This window comes from Phyllobates terribilis, unplaced genomic scaffold (genome assembly GCF_046119375.1).
Source record: "Phyllobates terribilis strain yellow unplaced genomic scaffold, ASM4611937v1 Scaffold_3__8_contigs__length_932513732, whole genome shotgun sequence".
Taxonomy (NCBI): Eukaryota; Metazoa; Chordata; class Amphibia; order Anura; family Dendrobatidae; genus Phyllobates; species Phyllobates terribilis.
Genome location: NW_027362763.1, coordinates 273,108,917 through 273,123,520, shown reverse-complemented (window position 1 = coordinate 273,123,520; position 14,604 = coordinate 273,108,917).

Below are 14,604 nucleotides of genomic sequence, written 5' to 3'. Positions count from 1 at the left end.
CTACTCCACCTCCTCTGCTGACCTCATCGACTGGCTGACTGTGGGTTGACAGTAAGTGGGATCTCCAACCTCGTCATCATCACCCTGTGTGTTCTCACACCCGTCGTCCTCAGAGCCAACCTCTTCCTGCCCTGACCGAAAAGTCAAGTTGTCGCTCCAATCAGGTATTTGAGTCTCATCATCATCTTCATCATTGTCTCCACCAACAGGAGTTACAGTTTGGGAACAAGGGTCCACATTATGGTCAGAACTGTCTTCATCTGGCCCTGGATCCGACTCATAAAGATTCTGGGCATCAGTGCAGATCATTTCCTCGTCTGGATTAATAGAAGCTCTGGAGCAGACCTCCGTTTCCCAGGCTATAGTATGAGTAAACAATTGTGCAGACTCTACCATCTGTGTTACCCCATACTCAGACGGGCAGCTGGAGACTTGGGAGCTGTGAGAAAGCAAGTGCGATTGGGGTGACACCTCTGAGGACTGGAGTATTTGTGATGTTGAAGTTGAGGTGGAAGAGAGCACACTTGAAGGAGCACTTGATATCCGTTGAAGCACCTGCTGTTTTTGTGCCTCATCTGAAATTTGTAGCGATGGGCGCGTCCGTAAGAAAGGGATCGTATCACATTGTCCACGAAAAGAAGTAGACAACTTAGTTTGGCTGGAAGATGGTCTTTCTTCTGCAGATGTTACTCCCTCCCACCATGGGGGGGCTCGACCCACCAGCGGACAGGCACCTGTATTGAGAGAGGGGGGCTGGCCGTCAGGGTCCACAGCAGCTCTGGCACAAAACCGGCGACATGGAGATCGCACGGGCAGGAACGGACTGGCCGTGTCGGCTTCGCACTTTTTTGGTTTTAGAAGGGCATGACCTGCCTATATCTGTGTCTCCCCCTTCTTTTACTCCTCCACCTCTTTTCTTTTCACATGACTATATGTACTTGTCACTTTTCCATGTGTTAGTTATGTCTTCAGAGCAGTTTGTCAGCTTTTGGACACCTTTGAAGGTGTTTTCTATGTGTTTTTGTTTGCCTGCCATTGGTTTTAATGGTGTTCCAAGATGTTCGACGAACAGTTCGTCGAACATACTGGTGTTCGACGAACCGAACTCGAACACTACGGGGTTGGCTCAACACTACTTACAATATGTGGTCAGAGGTCCCAAAGTCCAGGCATGCGTTCACCCCGACGTGCGTTTTGGCTAGCGCCTTCGTCAGGGGGTGGAGACATCAGGGAGGCCGGAAGCATAAGAAGGTGACCAGTGCCAATCAGGGGAAGAGGGTGTGTGGTGAGGGACCAATCCGCCAGTAGTGGGCGTGGTGTGACGCGGTGCAGGCTCCAGCGCGAGGCCGGCCCCATGACGGCCGCGTCAAGCCAGCAACCCAGAGAACACGTGAGGAACACGTGACCCGGGGCCGTCAGCCATACACGCGGCCGGCATGGAGACCCACAAGCGCCGGAACATGCCCGCGTGCCGCCATCTCCAGAGGGAGGGAGGAGGCATGGCGTGACACGTGCAATGCCGCGATGCCAAAGGACAAACGAGACCCCCCTCGTCATGTGACCTGGCACCAGGATCACGTGGTGGACGCGATCAAGCACAGGGAACACATAAAGACGAGGCGGCCGCCGGTGTCCAAGGCAGCGGAGCATCTACGCGTGCCGCCCATGCAAAGATTGGTGATGTCAGTACTAATATATGGAAAAAAATAAATAATCATGGGGACCCCATATAAGTTGCATATATATATATATATGCACATAAGTGCTTGATGTAAAAAGTCCACCCATGAAAAAGAAGTATATAATATTAATAATAAAATATAGAAATGATTAAATAATGTGATAAAAAATAATAAATAAAAGGTAATGGTAATAATAAAATATTGTATAATTATAATTTATAGTGCATAATACAATCTATAATGTACAAATACTGAAAAACAATAATGAAATAATAATAGAAAGGAAAATGAAATTAATTAAAAAGTGAAAAAGAAAGTAAAAGTATAATATATAAGGTATATTATGCATACATGGAATTTATGTAAATACATGCACTTATATCAAGATGTGAGTAAAGCTTACACTTACCATTATCCCTTATTCCTATTCCATTCTCACAATTGTATCTGTGTAGTAATAAAATGTGAATGTATATTATTCATGGAAGTGCATGAGTGGAATATACAGAAAATAAATATTTGGATGCTAAAAATAACATAAATGTGTGAGAAGGTGTGTAATTAGATATGAAAAATGGTGAAAAATAGTGAAAAATAATGATGTGTGAGAAACAAAGTGATAGTGTTAAACCATGGGTGTATAATAAAGTGTGTAAAAGTGTTAATGTGTTAAAAGCAAAATGTATAAGAAATTGTAAAACGTGAGCGTGAAAAAAGATGGGTGAGCTAATATAAAATATAGCGCATCGAGATATATGCAATAATATATATTCAAAACTAGAGATGAGCGTTGTTCTACTCGAACTGTTCGCCAATCTCAAATTCGAGCTGTTTTGGGCGGTGTTCGAGCCGTTCGGCGAACACGAACAATTTGAGAAAAATTCGGCTGTTCGAGGTTATGTTCGATAACTGTTCGTGCACCAAAATCATAACTGGATTTTTTCTCAGTAATGATGAAAATTAATGTTAATACGCAGTTTGAGTGTACAGCGGGGTGGGGGGAGGGGCAGGGGATGGATCTCTGCAGGAACAATGAAGATCTCCATTTTTTTTTCTCTTTCCCGCATTTGCAGTGGGGAGGTGCAATCTGTCAGCCTATCAGCAGCGCACACACGGAGCGAAGTGCTTTTTTTCACACAAGCAAGGGCATGTGTCATTGGCAGTGTATGTCACATGTCCTTGCCCTATAAGACCAAGCCATTTTCCCCGTCGCCACCATTTTCTCACTGCTGCAGCTGCCTGTTAGACGGCACCGCTGTTGCTGTGTGCGCTATACCTTGTTAATTTCAAGCCAATTTTCGCACAAATCTACAGATAGCTTGGGAGTAGGGAATAGTTGTGATTGCAGTCCTTTTAAGGACTAGGTTACAGCATTTCCTACGACTTTTATCAGGCAGGTCTGTGCTTTTAAATAGATACATTGTGGGAGTAAAGACTAATTGTAATTGGAGTCCTTTTCAGGACTAGGTTACATCAGTTCCTATCAGTTTTTGCCAGGCAGGTCTGTGCCAGTGCTGTGCAAGTTTTTTTCACAGCATTTGGCTGAATCTAGCAAAGCTAATCCTTTTTGGCCTATTGCAGAGTGTGTTAGTCAGTGGAGTAGCCTATCTGTGTTGCAAGATATACCACCTGTGTATAGAATACCAATTTTTTTACTGCACCTAGTGAAGTAAAATCTTTTGGGCATAGCATCATTCTATTAGTCCATCTATACTGACCTCCATCAGGTTGCAAACTGCATATATTTTTTTCTGCATCTACCTCTGAAAAAATATTAGGCTTCTAGCTGTGTGTGGGACTTGTTCTATTAATCCATCTATACAGACCTCCATCAGGTTGCAAACTGAATATATTTTTTTCTGCATCTAGCTCTGAAAAAATATTTGGCCTTCTAGCAGTGTGTGGGACTTTCTCTATTAGTCCATCTATACTGACCTCCATCAGGTTGCAAATTGAATATAATTTTTTTCTGCATCTAACCCAGCCAATAGTTTTGGCCTAATACCACAGTTTGGCCACTCAGCTCTGCTCGGTTCCCATCCATTGTTTTTTTGTGCAAACAACTCCAGAGTTGTTAATTAGTTAACCACCAAAATGAGTGGAAAAAGGCCTGCTGCTGGTGGAAAGGGGAATAGGCGTGTTGGGAAGGGGAAAAAAGGTTGTGTCCGTGGGGTAGGTGTTAAAGCAACAGTAACATCTGCAGAAGAAAGACCATCTTCCAGCCAAACTAAAATGTCTACTTCTTTTAGCGGACAATGTGATAAGATCCCTTTCTTACGGCCACGCCAATCGCTACAAATTCCAGATGAGGCACAAAAACAGCAGATGCTTCAACGGATATCAAGTGCTCCTTTAAGTGGGCTCTCCTCCACATCAACTTCAACATCACAAATACTCCAGTCCTCAAAGGTGTCACCCCAATCGCACTTGCTTCCTCACAGCTCCCAAATCTCCAGCTGCCCGTCTGAGTATGAGGTAGAACAGATGGTTGAGTCTGCAGAGCTGTTTACTCATACTATAGACTGGGAATCAGAGGTCGACTCCAGCACTTCTGTGAATCCAGACGAGGAAATGATCTGCACTGATGCCCAGAATCTTTATGAGTCGGATCCAGGACCAGACGCAGAAAGTTCTGACCATAATGTAGACCCTCATTCCCAAACTGTAACTCCTGTTGGTGGAGACAATGAGGAAGATGATGATAAGACTCAAATACCTGATTGGAGCGACAACTTTAGTTTTTGTCAGGGCAGGAACAGGTTGGCTCTGAGGACGACGGGTGTGATAACGCACAGGGTGATGATGATGAGGTTGGAGATCCCACTTACTGTCAACCCACAGTCAGCCAAGAGATGAGGTCAGCAGAGGAGGTGGAGGAAGATGCTAGTGATGACGAGGTCAGGTTGTGCCTTCCTGGACAGAGACGTAGTACTGGAAGCACGTCAACAACTGCATCCTCAAACACAACTCTGCCTCTCACCACAAGTCGTGGTGGCTCTTCAGGTCGCATGGGTGCTAAGCCTTGCATAGCCTGGGCATTTTTTCAGATCGATAAAGATGACCCAACTCGTGTTATCTGTAACATTTGTCAGCAAAAGCTAAGTAGAGGCCAAAAAATACATAGTTTGAGTACTTCATGCATGAACCGGCACATGGACATGAAGCATAAGTTGCAGTGGGAAGCTCAGTGTGCTACAATGCGGCCTAGCCGGACGGGCCAACCACCGTCTGCCATATCTTGTGCATCCGCGGCCTCTTCATTCTCTGTGACTGGGGGGACAGCAGTCACACCTGTTTTGGGGTGCAGACCTGCCACCTCTTTACCCGCAACAGCCAGCGTGATTGGCAGGTCATCATTTTCTTTGGAGGTGGTAACACCAGCTGGTGTTGAGCGCTGTCCGACATCGATAGCACCACCTTTGGATCAAGGCAACCTAACATGTCCGCCTGCATCTTCCTCACAGACCGGCAGTTTGCCGAGGACACCCTTATCAACCCCGTCTAAGCACAATAGCCAGCCCTCGGTCCCTCAGATGTGGACAAGTGAAAGACCATTTCCTCCTAGCCATGAGAAAGCTAAGAGGTTGAATTTCACCATCTGCAAGTTCTTGGCTACAGAAATGCTGCCTTTCCGCCTGGTGGACACAGAGGATTTTCGAGACCTTATGTCCGTCGCAGTGCCCCAGTACCAGATGCCCAGTCGGCACTACTTCTCAAAGAAAGGTGTGCCTGCGCTCCACCAGCATGTCGCACACAACATCACCGCTTCTTTGAGAAACTTTGTGTGTGACAGGGTGCATTTCACCACAGACACTTGGACGAGTAGGCATGGACAGGGGCGTTACATGTCGCTGACTGGGCACTGGGTAACTATGGTGACAGCAGGACAAGGGGCTGCTGTCCAAGTCTTGCCGTCCCCACGAGTTGTGCGTCAATCCTCTTTATGTCAAAGTTCCTCCACTGCTTCTGCCTAATCAACCTCCTCTCGGTCTTCCACCTGCACCCAAAGCCTGTCTGGTCATGCCACAAGTTTTCTAACTGCGCAGAAGGGATCCTGCACACCTCCTTACTATGCTGGCAGCAGGGCTCAACGTCATCGGGCGGTTTTTACATTGAAATGTCTGGGAAATGTGAGTCACACAGCTGAGGAGTTGTGGTCAGCTCTGGAGAACCAATTTCATGAATGGTTGTCTCCACTGGACCTGAAACCAGGGAAGGCCGTGTGCGACAATGCTGCAAACCTGGGTGCGGCCCTTCGCCGGGGCAATGTCACACACGTGCCTTGTATGGCTCACGTGTTGAACCTGGTTGTCCAGCAATTTTTAGCCCACTATCCCAGACTAGATGGCCTTCTGCAGAGGGCACGGTCGCTGTGTGCTCACTTCCGCCGTTCGCATCCCCTCAGCTCAGCGACTTACATTTCTACAGAATTCGTTGGGCCTGCCAATTCACCGGCTAAAATGCGATGTGCCTACCCGGTGGAATTCAACTCTGCACATGTTGCAGCGACTGTGGCAGCACCGACAAGCCCTGGTGCAATACGTTCTGACGTATAGCCTGGGCCAACGAGATCCAGAGGTGGGGCAAATCACGCTTGAGGAGTGGTCTCAGATCAGGGACCTATGCACCCTTCTGCACAGTTTTGAAATGGCGATGAAGATGTTTAGTGCTGACGATGCCATTATCAGCATGACTATTCCGGTGATTTACATGCTGGAGCACATGTTAAACAGAATTCGGAGTCAGGTGGTGGCACAAGAGGAGGTGGAGGAAGTAGAGGAGGAGGAGTTGTATGCGGAAGGGCTAACATCTGCAAGGTCCAGATGGTCGGCAGCACCAAGGCGGCAGGCATGTGAGGGTGGGGGAGATGGTTTTACCAGGGCGCATGGTAGCAGCCAAACTAGTGAGGAAGGTGCAGGAGCCCAGGAAGAAGTGGAGGACGAACTGATGGAAGACTCATCAGATGAGGGAGACCTTGATCACATTTCTGTTTGTGCGAGGTTGGGGGGAGAGGACAGAGGAAGGAAGCATGATTGTTACCTCGCCACCAACACAACAGGGACTTGGTGCTCCTGGATGCGCAACACACATGAGTGCCTTCTTGCTGCACTACCTGCAACATGACCCTCGAATTGTGAGAATTAGAAATAATCCTGACTACTGGGTTGCCACACTGTTAGATCCCCGGTACAAAAGTAAATTTGCAGAAATTATTCCTGCCATAGAAAGGGATGCACGCATGCAGGAGTATCAGCAGAGACTGTTGCAGAATCTTACATGTGCTTTTCCACAAAATACCAGTGGTGCACGTAGTGAATCTCACAGTTCCAACTTGCCAACCGTGGGACCGTCAAGTGTTCAGCACTCAAACCGTAACAGAACCACAGTATCTGCTGGTAACATCAATTTTGCGGAATCATTTCACCACTTTTTTTAGCCCATCCTTTGCAAGGCCACAGGAGACAAGAAGTCTGACACATAGTCAACGCCTAGAGACGATGGTACAGGAGTATCTCCAAGTAAACATTGAAGCCACGACTGTGTCACTGGACCCTTGCTCTTTTTGGGCTTCCAATCTGGATAAATGGCCGGAGCTAGCCACTTACGCCTTGGAGATCTTGTCATGCCCCGCAGCCAGCGTTCTGTCTGAACGTGTGTTCAGCGCTGCTGGTGGTGTGCTGACAGATAAGCGCACGCGGCTCTCCACTGATAATGTAGACAGACTCACGTTCATAAAGATGAACAAATCATGGATCCGAAACGACTTTTCTACCCCTGTGTCATCCTGGGGAGAGTAAAAGCTTGATGATTGGTTAAAATCACCCTACCAACCGTTTTAAGCTTTCAAATTACTAATCATGTTTATCTGTATCTTGGCTGGAAAATAATTTGGGCTTTGTAGCAGTGTGCAGCACTGATTCTATTAGGCCATCTATAATAAGTTCCACCAGATTTAAAATTACTAATCATGTTTATCTGTATCTTGACTGGAAAATAATTTGGGCTTTGTAGCAGTGTGCAGCACTGATCCTATTAGGCCATCTATACTAAAGCTTCACCAGATTTAAAATTAATAATAATTTTTAGCTGCATCTAGCCCGGAAAATAATTTTGGGGCTCCGAGATGCGCAAGACACATAAGTGCCTTCTTGCTGCACTACCTGCAGCATGACCCTCATATTGTCAGAATTCGAAGTAATCATGACTACTGGGTTGCCACACTCTTAGATCCCCCAAACTTTTCGATCAATCTTTTCATTTTAATAAAGACCAAAAAAATGGTCATTTTTGAAATTATAAGCATTAGCAGGTTGTTAGAAACTGAAATCAAACAGTTTTCAACTCAAAACTTTATTCTAGGTGATGTTACATTTTCACATAGGACCCCTTGTTCGAAAGGAGCTTCTGAACTCTCTCGTCCATTGAATTTGTCAGGTTTTGGATGGTTTCTGCTTCAATTGTTTTGCATGAGGACAGAATACCCTCCCAGAGCTGTTGCTTAGATGTGAACTGCCTCCCGCCATCATAGACACTCCTTTTAATGATGCTCCAAAGGTTCTGAATGGGGTAGAGGTCAGGGGAGCATGGGGGTCACACCATAAGTTTGTCCCCTTTTATGCCCATATCAGCCAGAGATGCAGATGTTTTATGTGCAGCATGAGATGGTGCATTATCATGCAGAAAAATGATCTTGCTGTGAAATACACGGTTCTTATTCTTGAACCATGGCAGGAAGTGCTGTTTGAGAAAATCCACATACATTATGGAGTTCATCTTTAGCGCCTTCAGGGATCCTAAAGGGGCCGACAATCTCTCTCCCCATGATTCCAGCCCAAAACATTACTCCACCTCCTCCTTGTTGGCGCTGTAGCCGTGTTTGCGTTGGGTGTCCATCAACCAGCCATCCTCCACTCCATCCATCTGGACCATCGAGCGCTGCACGGCACTCATCCGTGAACAAAACAGTTTTGAAATTAGTCTTCATGTAATGTTTGGCCCACTGGAGCCGTTTCTGCTTGTGTGAAGTGGATAGAGGAGGTCGAAAGGATGGCGTATGCACAGCTGCAAACCTCTGAAGGACCCTGCATCTTGTTGTTCGGGGGACGTTGGAGGCACAAGCAGCTTCAAAAACTTGTCTGCTGCTATGACAAGGCTTTTTTGCCGCTGCTCTTTCAACCTGACGTAATTGCCTGTAGGAAAAAGTCCTCAATTTGCCCTTATCAGCACGCACACGTGTGTACTGTGAATCAGCTACATACTTCTTGATTGCCAAGACACTTCATCCTGATCATCGCACAATGTTGATTGTAGTCATGCCTTGACCTAAACACTCCACAATTTGTTGCTTCTCAGCAGCCGACACATCCTTTTTCTTTCCCATTTTGACAGAAAATGTAGGCTGCTTAATAATGTGAGACAGCCTTCTTAAGTAGTCTTGCCTTTCATTGGACACACCTGCCAAACTAATTAGCACAGGTGTCTGCAATTGCTTACAGTGATATAAAGAGCCCTGACACACATCACCATCAATGAGTTTAACTGACAAACAAACAAATTCTTCCCTTATCACTCCTAAACACTTTTTGCATAATAATTTGGAACACAGTGTACATGTGCTTTTCCACAAAACACCAGTGGTTCATGTAGTGAATCTTACAGTTCTAACTTGCCAACCGTGGTCTGTATGGAGTTGTTCAATAAAGGGCCCAAAATTAAGATAACATAGATGGGAGAGGTCTCTATGAATAGGAATTCCTAAGTATTTGATACCCTGTGAGGGCCAGGCAAAGGGAAAGTTGGACTGGATGGAATCCTATATGGATTTGGGGAGGGAGACATCGAGGGCCTCCGACTTCGCTGCATTGATTTTAAAATTTGACCATGTAACAAAGTGATCTATTTCAGCCATAACAGCATGGATGGATATATGTGATTGAGTGATATATACTCGGACATCATCAGCAAATGCAGAGCACTTGTACTCGGTGCCTCCCACCTCAATCCACCTAATATTGGGGTTATGGCGAATTGATGAGAGCAGGTGCTCCGTCACTAGGATGTATAAGAGAGGGGACAGAGAACATCCCTGCCTTGTCCCATTGGTGATTGTGAAAGGTGATGAAAATGTTCTGACGCGCCCCCTGGGCCTTGGGACACCCAGAGACGGACCCTTTTTGGTGGATGCTGGTGGTTGTAGTCTCCGTGGCGGCGACCCGGTTCCGTGGCTCAGGGCGGTCAAACCAGTGGCGGAACTATTTATGTGGTTTTGATGTTTAAATGTCCGACTACGCCACCCGTGGATTGCGGTCATAGTGAACCGCCGCTCCAGGGCAGACCGCTGAGGCTGGTGTTGTGGGTGCAGCAGAGCGTAGCATAACTCCCCACAGGGCAGTGTATTCGGAGGATGGGGGTGATGGTGCAGGGCAGCAGCAGTAATGACACGGAGTCAGTGATGCAGTCCAGGGCCTTTACTTACAGTTCTTATTATCCAGACCACGTCTGCAGGTAACGGCTGCCCACGTCGTACTGTGCTCACCAGGTGAGGGGCTCAGACAACTCCCAGATAACTTTGGAGTGCTTCACAGGACCCCCTTTGTGTGTCCTTTGTCTGGCCTTTCTTACCAACCCTTCTGTCCGGCTGCCTCGGGCCTCCTCTTGGTAAACTTGGCGCCAGTTTCCCTGACCCTATGTGGTGCCTTCCTAGCGGGTGTAGCGAGGGGCTGCGCCACATAAAATGTCACGGCCTCCTGTTTCTAGCTGAGGGTCGTTTCCTGCCTCCACTAGTTTTGGGGACCGGTCTCCCCCTTTGGCCTGACCCCTCCACGCAGGTGGATTCGGGCGTGCGGTGGCGACTCGCCCGTCCGCACCCCTGAGATCCCTTCGTTCCTCGTTCCTGGAGCCTTGTCCGCTCCTCTTCCTTCCTTCTCCTTCTTCCAGGCCTGGGCCTCTGTTACTAGGCCCGCCTCCGGAGAAGAGCTCATGCAGAGCCCCTGCTCCCTGCAACTTCTGCTCAGACTTCTCTGCACTGAACTAAGATGATGCCCACCTTTTATACTCCCTTCTCAATGCACCCAGGAACTGCTTCCTCCCTGCTCCTGCACTACAGGGTTACCCTTCCTCAGTGTTCCCTCCCCACACTCCAGCCAGGGACAGGGACTGTCGTGCCCATCTCAGGGGCATATTGGTCGCCCTGCCCCACGGCAATGTGGTGTAATGCATGCAGGTGTCGGGTCCTGATCCACACTACATCCTTACCTGAGAGTGAGATATCACACCTCTGGGTGAGGTGCAATACCTCTGTAGCAACCGAGCCCTCAGGGTGCTACAGTTCCAATTATCTTCAGCCTAGGTGACGTATTGCGATACAGGGCCGTGATTTTGGCTATAAAAGGGTCCCCTAGACCCCTACCCCAAGCTTTTTAAGAGAATAATATATGGCGTGCCAGGAGACTCTATGGAATGCTTTCTCAGCATCCAACGAGAGTATCTAATTACAAACTTTTAACTGCATCTAGCCCAGGAAATACTTTGTGCCTAGTAGCAGGGTCTGCTAGTCAGCGGATTATCCCGGCTGTTAAGCAAGCTACACCACCTGTAGTTTGGACACTTCATTTTTTCAAAGGAAATGCTTCGGGACCACGGGATACTCAGTGAAGAGCATCAGGAGGCACCCCAAGGCATAGGGGCTCGGACTGGCAGTAGGATGCCTTGCGGTGGACAGCCGAGCTCGATCCTTATAAAAGCTTTTTAACTGCAGCAGCTTTAGTGGACGCTACTGGAGCTGGAATTACGCGGCTGCTGGCATGAGACTTGCCCTCCAATAGATCCTTGTAAATGGATTTAAAGTGTATTTATTCAAATTAGAGAGACAATTTAAATTAAAAAGCTTAGAGCTGCCTCCACCACAGGGGGGCTCGCTCGACCCACCAGCGGACAGGCACCAGTATTGGGAGAGGGGGGCTGGCCGTCAGGGTTCACCGCGGCTCTGGCACAAACCCGGCGACACGGAGGTGGCACGGGCAGGAGCGGACTGAACGTGTCGGCTTCTCACTTTTTGGATTTTAGAAGGGCATGACATGCCTATATCTGTGTCTCCCCCTCCTTTTACTCCTCCACCTCTTTTCTTTTCGCATGACTATATGTACTTGTCACTTTTCCATGTGTTAGTTGTGTCTTCTGAGCAGTTTGTCAGCTTTTGGACACCTTTTAAGGTGTTTTCTATGTGTTTTTGTTTGCCTGCCATTGGTTTTAACGGTGTTCGACGAACAGTTCGACGAACAGTTCGGCGAACACACGGGTGTTCGACGAACCGAACCGAACTCGAACACTACGGGGGTGGCTCAACACTATTCAAAACATCTAAACAAAAAAAAAACATGCACAGGTATATATATCATAAAATAGTGGGTGTCCTTCAGTGTTGTTAGATTCAAGAAAATTCATCCAAAGGCCACCAGACATCCGGAAGGGTCACACAATACAGGATGGAAACTTCAGAGAGACAAACTAAAGAAATATAAGAGATATATAATCACCAGTTTGCCATAAATAGAAATACCCTGTAATAAAAATAGATCATATTAAAAATTAAATATACTGAATACATAAAAAGTTTTTATTGTGTCTAGATATAAAAACAAAGGAACCAAGGCAGCCTGATGTCATGTGAGTGGTCAGAGAAACTGGACATAACTAATGTTTTCATTGAGGCCACAGGGGTGGACTGTTTTTAGAGTCCAAATCCATTTTGTTTCCCTCTGTGTGAGAATGCAACTTATGTTGCCACCTTGAATAGTGGGAGAAACAGCATCAATACCGCGAACCATAAACTGAGTACTGTCACAGTTATGGTGGATTTTGAAGTATCTTGGGATTGTCTTCAGGACTGATACATTGTTCTCATCTTTGGCGGCCATGATACCAAGAACGTGTTCAAGTACTTGCACTTTGAGCTGTCTTGTTGTCATCCCAGCGTATATTTTAGGGCATGGGCACGAAGCGTAATAAATAACAGCTTTAGTTGTGCTTGAAATTCTTTTATTGATTTTATACGTTTTGAGCCCTTTAGAATTAATGAACGTATTAGAACATTCAATATTGGAGAACGCCACGCACTTACCACAAGTTAGACATCCCCCTGTCACATGGTGACTATCCAAAAATGTGTTAAGGGGGTCTACTTGATAGTGACCCTTACCAGTTGGTCATATAAATTTTTGGACCTCTGAAATGTAATTTGCGGTTTATCAGAGAGATAATTAGACAGCGTAGGATCCGCCAATAAAATAGGCCATGATTTATCGAGTCATTGTCTCATAACATCTGCCTGTGCGTTAAATGTAGTGATAAAACAAAACTGATTTTTTTCGGCCAATTCTTTAGAAGAGTATAGAAGTTGATGACGTGGTGTATGTTTTGCTCTGTGGTAAGCCCTTTTCGTTATCCGATGACTGTAACCACGTTCATGAAAACGAGCCCTAAGATTCATGGCTTGTCTCTCAAAGTCCGTGTTCAGGGAACAAATCCTTTGAAATCTCAGAAATTGACCAACATGGATTGAGTTAATCATAAAAGATGGGTGTGCAGAAGAGGCATGGACAAGCGAGTTGACGGAAGTAGGCTTACGGTACATATCTGTCTGTAAAGTGTTGTTTTCATCTCGCTTAATATTCACATCTAAAAAATTGATAGAGGGGGCATCTGCTTCAAATGTGAGATGGATATTGTACTTATTCACATTCAACATAGACATGAAGTCAGTGAGAGAATCCCTGGAGCCCTGCCAGATCAAAAAGATGTCGTCAATGTACCGCGTCCAAAAAAGGACGCGATCCATTGACGAAAACCGATATGACAGTAAGAGGTCTCTCTCCCACAGCCCCAGGAACAGGTTGGCCTAAGAGGGTGCAAAGGCTGCACCCATCGCTGTCCCCTGGAGCTGCAGGTAAAAAGACCCCTTGAAAACAAAGAAATTGTGTGATAACGTAAATTCCAAAAGCTGCAAAATAAAGGCAGACAGTGTACAAGATATGTTAGAAGTTTGTAAGAAAAATTTAGTAGCTCCAATCCCGTCCACATGCCTGATGTTAGTATATAGGGACTCTACGTCACATGTGACAAGTAGAGTATCCCCATCTATGTGTAGACTGTCAATTTTCTTTAAAAATTTGCTTGTGTCCTTGGTAAACGAGGGAAGGCATTCTACAAGGGGCTGGAGTTTTGCATCAATAAATTTATTGACCTGTTCCAAATAGTTGCCCATGCCCGAAACAATCGGTCTGCCTGGGGGTATTTCCTTATTCTTATGTATTTTTGGGAGGAGATAAAACGTAGGAATAGTAGGTTCAGTCACTAGGAGTGCAGAAAAAAGGTCTTTTTTTATGACTCCATTATCTTTGGCAGATAATAACAAATTATAAAGTTGTAACTTAAAGCTACTGGAGGGATTATATGTTAATCTTTTGTCGCACTCAGTGTTCCTAAGTTGACGAAAGGCTACAGCCTCGTACATAGTTGTTGGCCAGATAGCGATGTTGCCACCTTTATCGGCAGGTTTGATTACCACATCGTCAAGGTTTTGTAATCTGTCTAGGGAAAGACGTTCGTCCTTATTTAAATTATCATGTGATATTCTTTTAGTAATGGCCTCTAAATCTTTAGACTTAGGTGGTATTGAGGGTGGAATCTTACCGCCATCAGGGACATCGTGTTCGATGTCTAATTCCTCCAAAATTTTTAGCGCTTTCTGTTCTGTCTCTGTAGGAAACATAGCATGGGAAGAATGGTCATGAAAAATTTTTTTAAAAATCAATGTCCTTGCAAAAATATGCAGGTCTTTAATAGTTGTAAGCAAGTCATTTCATGCATGATAATGCCCCGTCTCATGCTGCACATAACACATCTGCATCTCTGGCTGATATGG